The sequence below is a fragment of the Corvus brachyrhynchos genome, unplaced genomic scaffold (genome assembly GCF_000691975.1).
Source record: "Corvus brachyrhynchos isolate BGI_N302 unplaced genomic scaffold, ASM69197v1 scaffold18, whole genome shotgun sequence".
Lineage (NCBI taxonomy): Eukaryota > Metazoa > Chordata > Aves > Passeriformes > Corvidae > Corvus > Corvus brachyrhynchos.
This window is the reverse complement of record NW_008246064.1, coordinates 186,793-191,153: the sequence shown is the minus strand read 5'-3', so window position 1 is coordinate 191,153 and position 4,361 is coordinate 186,793. Positions and strand designations below refer to the sequence as shown.

Sequence of the window (4,361 nt, the reverse complement as noted above, 5' to 3'; positions counted from 1 at the left end):
CTGCAGAGAAAAAGTCCTGGAGAACATGGAAAACATGGAAAAACTCAGCTCCTTGCTGAGTTCCTACTGAGGGAATGTTTGGAATGGAACTCTTGGGTGCTGAGCTGACACCAAGCTTGGAAATTTAAGAGTTTGGAATTTCCCCTGATTTAGCTTCAAGCCTAATTAGGGAATAATCCCAAAATTCTCCTAATTAGGGAATAACCCCAAAATTCCCCTCATTAAGACTTCCAGAGGTTTGGTGCTTCCCAGAGCTCTCTGAGCTGCCACGTTCCCTCTTTGAGCCAGGATTTTTTCCTTAGTGGAAGATGATTGAATCGCCTGGAAATCGAGGAGTTTCCTAAATCCAGAGGCAGCATCGGGAGCGTGGTTTTCCTCCAGCCTATAACATTCCACAGGATCCAACTGAAATAAATCCTCTCTTGTCCTTGGTCCTACTGTTGTCCCATCCAGACGAGGATTTCCAGCTTGTCCCCAAGGGAGGGGGTCCGGGAGCTGCTCTGTGCTTCCATAGGAACTCTCCAGAACATGGAAAAACTCCTCTCCCAGTACCAGGATGAGAGGAAATCTCCTCGAGTTGCACCAGAGAAAGTCTAGAGGGATATTCCGAAAAATTCCTAGATGGAAGTGGTTGTAATGTATTGGAAGAGGCTGCCCAGGGCAGTGGTGGAATCACAATCCCTGAAAGTGCTCAAAAAACATGGATGAGGCACTGGAGGAGGTGGTTTGGGAATGAACATGGTGGTGCTGGGGAAAAGTTGGATTGGATGATCCCAGAAATCTTTTCCCACTTTAACAATTCCACGAGTCTAGGATGAAAACATGGGAATAGGACTGGTAACGGATAATCCTGTTCTGTTTGGATGGATTCCTTCCAGCTCTGAGTGAGGAATGATGAGGTTTCCTAGAGCTCTGATGGAGCATGGAACTCTTCCCTCATCCAGAACATCCCCTGGCGCCTGGGCTGCAGCTCCAGGGCTTTGGAATAATGGTCTCCAGATTCCTCCAGGAGTTTCCTGACCTCAGCACCCTTCTCCAGGAACATATTCCTTTGGGATTATCCAGTCTGGCCTGAGCACCGGGTCACAAATTGTCTCCCAAACTGCAAACTCCAGTTCCCAGGATTCGTGGAAGAAGTTCCACGGGAGCACCCAAGAGGCACTTGCTGGGAAGATGAGATGCCAAGAAAGGCTGGAAAAAGAGGGAAATTATTTAACAGAATTTATTCCCTGACCCTCCAGGAAGGTGGGAAAACAGCCGTATCCCAGAAAACCAGCAAATCCCATATTCCACCCAATTAGCCAGGGTCTGGGATTGTTTCTTTATTAATTATGATTTTTATGCGCATCCCAAAGTAGTTCAGGAATGGCAGCTTGGAATCACAAGGGACAGAGGAAGACCCCTCTGGTTTATGGAGTTCTCGTAGTTCAGGAATGGCAGCTTGGAATCACAAGGGGAAGACCCCTCTGGTTTATGGAGTTCTTTCGGAATGGCTGATTTCCGATATTTCATCATTTAGGGGATGATCCTTGAAATCCTTGAATTTCAAGGATGTTTAATCCTGCAGCTCAGTGCAGAGCCCGGCTTGGAGAAAAGCACTTCCCTTTCCCCATTCCTTTATTTGGAGACTCCTTGGACTCCTTTCCTCCCTCAAGGAAAGGTTTTGTCCTGAGGAATGGAGATTTACCTGGCCTTCAAGGCCAGTTGAATTCCATAAACCAAACTATCCATGGAGGAGAGCAGGGATTCCCAATTCCCCATCCCTAGCTTTCATTCCCACGGATCCGTGTCCTGTGCAAATAAATCAGTGAATAAATAACACATCAAAATTAATCAAGAGATCAATATCTGCCTTTCTCCACATTTGCACCTTCTCAAGACAAGCATTAATCAAAAAAAAAAATTTTGGAAGAGAGGCAGGGAGACTCCAATGAACAGGGAAATAATGGGATTTTTTGGAATTTTTTGTCCAGGAAAACAGCAGGATGAGGGCTGATTCCAATACAGCCCTCAAAGGACAACACTAAATTCAAACATTTGGGGGACTAAACAAACATGGATGAGAATATTTGTTAAAATTTGCATCTTGTCTCCCTTAATTACTTACTGAAATTAAATTGAATTTAAGTTAATTACATTTTGGCCACATTGAACCTGCCTGGATTTGATCTCTTTGTATCCAGTTAACACTGATCTCTCAGCTCCACTCTTCCTCACGCAGGATTAGGGAATTATTTGGATCGTTGGGATCATGTCATAGATTAAACGGGGTTAAGCGCATCCAAATAAACTTCCTGGAGCATTCCCAAAAAACCACAAACCGCCAAGAAAAGCCAGGCACGGATTAACCATCCCTGAGACAAATTCCTCCTCTCCAGATGTTCTTTAACTGTTCGGCAAATCAACAGCAGCAGCAGCCCAAGGGCGAGGAGTCTGGGAAGGAGAATATTCCCACTGAGAATCCCAATTCCGTGGATATTTTCCTGCTCCTCAACTCTTTCCTTGTAGACGCAGGAAAATGATGGGTGGGAATCTTCAGGGAGAGGAGGTGATGGGGCTCCTGGAGCTGTGAAACCCCCTCAGGCAAAGGAGAGCACCTGGAAAAGGTCAGGATAGGGTGCCACGTCCAGCTAGGACCACATCCCAAAATCTATCGCCTAATTCCTAAATTTCTCCATGGAAAGGGTGGTCAGGCATTGGAAGGGGCTGCCCAGGGAGGTTTGGAGTTCCCATCCCTGGAGGTGTCCAAGGAATTCCTGGAAGCGGCACTCAGTGCTCTGGTGGGATTGGGCAGCGCTTGGACTCGATGACCTTGGATGTATTTCCAACCTCAAGAATTCCTTCATTCCATGGGTAGGAGCACATCCCAAACCTATTCCCTAATTCCTAAACTTGCAGGGAAGGGCACTGTGGGAACACATTATGTACACATCGGGATAAACCCATCGAACTCCGGCAATGATGAAATTCCTGGACAGAGGCACTGAAATTTGGGAAAATCCAAGCACTGGCAGCTCCTGAGCTTCACCAGTAGCACGAGGAGCTCCAATCCAGGATTGGCCGGTGCCCAGCTGGCACAGGGAGCACAAATCCCTGGATGAGGCGGGAATGAGGCGGGAAAGGCTGTCACCACTGCGCCATCCTGAAGTCACCCCCTCTTGTCCCACCACACCAGATCCTGGTGGACAACCCACGTCCCACCGGTGAGCGACTCCCATCCCTTCCCATCCCTTCCCTTCCCATGGATGTGTGGCACAGGTTGAGTCATTCCTGGCAAATCCCAAGAATTTCTGGCAAATGCAGCTTTTAGGCTCAGCCTGTAGGCTTGGCTTTATCCCCAGACCAACCAGGAGCAAGGGAAGGTCATGGAGGACAACCTGCAGCCCTTCCGCCCTGATCCATCTGGAGCACTTCTGGAAGGCCCTGGCGAAATTCCAACACGTCCATTTTCGGCTGGAAGCTGCCAAGCCAAACAAAACTCTCGTAGCCACATGAATGAAATCCATATGTTTTTACGGAGCGTTCCTTTCGGATGGATCCACACGTGGTGGAAAGCAGAGGAATTGTGCTGATTTTGAAGGAAAACCATCCATGAAGGAGCTGCCAGATCTCCTTGGTGCAGCTCCGTTGGCAAAACTCTTTTTGCACAAAAAAAATTCCTTTTTCTCCCCTTTCCTTTTTCCTTTATTTTTAATTTTTTTTTTCCTAAGAGAGAAGGAGGAGGGGGAAAAATCCCTATAAATAACTCTACTGTACTGCTATGCCTGAAAACTCCAGGAATATTTTACAAGCTGGACTCGAAGCCAGAATTTGGGACCTGCAAATGGGAGCCCTTTCTGCAGCGCTTTAAAAATGTGGGGAAATAATAAAACGAGGAATGTCTCAGCTTTAAAAAAAAATAGGGAATCCAAACCCTCCGGTCTGTATTCCTGTTTTTTAATGGATTAAGTACAGGGGAAGCATTCTTTAATTTGGGGGTGCTTGGAAAGGCCAGGGAAGGATCTAAAGCTGCCAGAAGCATTTGAGCGTTAATTAAAAGCAGCTTAATTAAAGAAAACGATTAAAGAAAATAATCAGATTTCAAATGAGGCAGGGGGGGGAAGGGAGGAAGGGCCAAATATTCACTGTTGTTACATTTGACTCCAATCTTTTTCTGCTTGGGATTCAGGATAACCTGGGATGCAGGATGGCCCGAAAGTCTCTTGTGGACATGGACCAGTTCTTGGGAGACTTGAAAAATCATGGAATTCCAAAGTGGTTTGGGTTGGGAGAGACCTTAAATCCCATTCCAACCCCATTCCATGGGCAGGGACCCCTCCCACTGTCCCAGGCTGCTCCCAGCCCCAATGTCCAGCCTGGCC

The 4,361-nt window shown here is 47.0% G+C and overlaps 1 long non-coding RNA gene across 1 annotated transcript in view; it reads right to left on the bottom strand.

The window, feature by feature from the left end:
* Positions 1-15: 15 nt before the first annotated feature.
* LOC108449767 overlaps positions 16-4,361 on the bottom strand; it is a 6,977-nt gene continuing 2,631 nt past the window's right edge. Inside the window, exon 3 of the long non-coding RNA XR_001866053.1 lies at positions 16-712. This is a non-coding gene — a long non-coding RNA (uncharacterized LOC108449767). The remainder of the gene's footprint in view (positions 713-4,361) is intronic.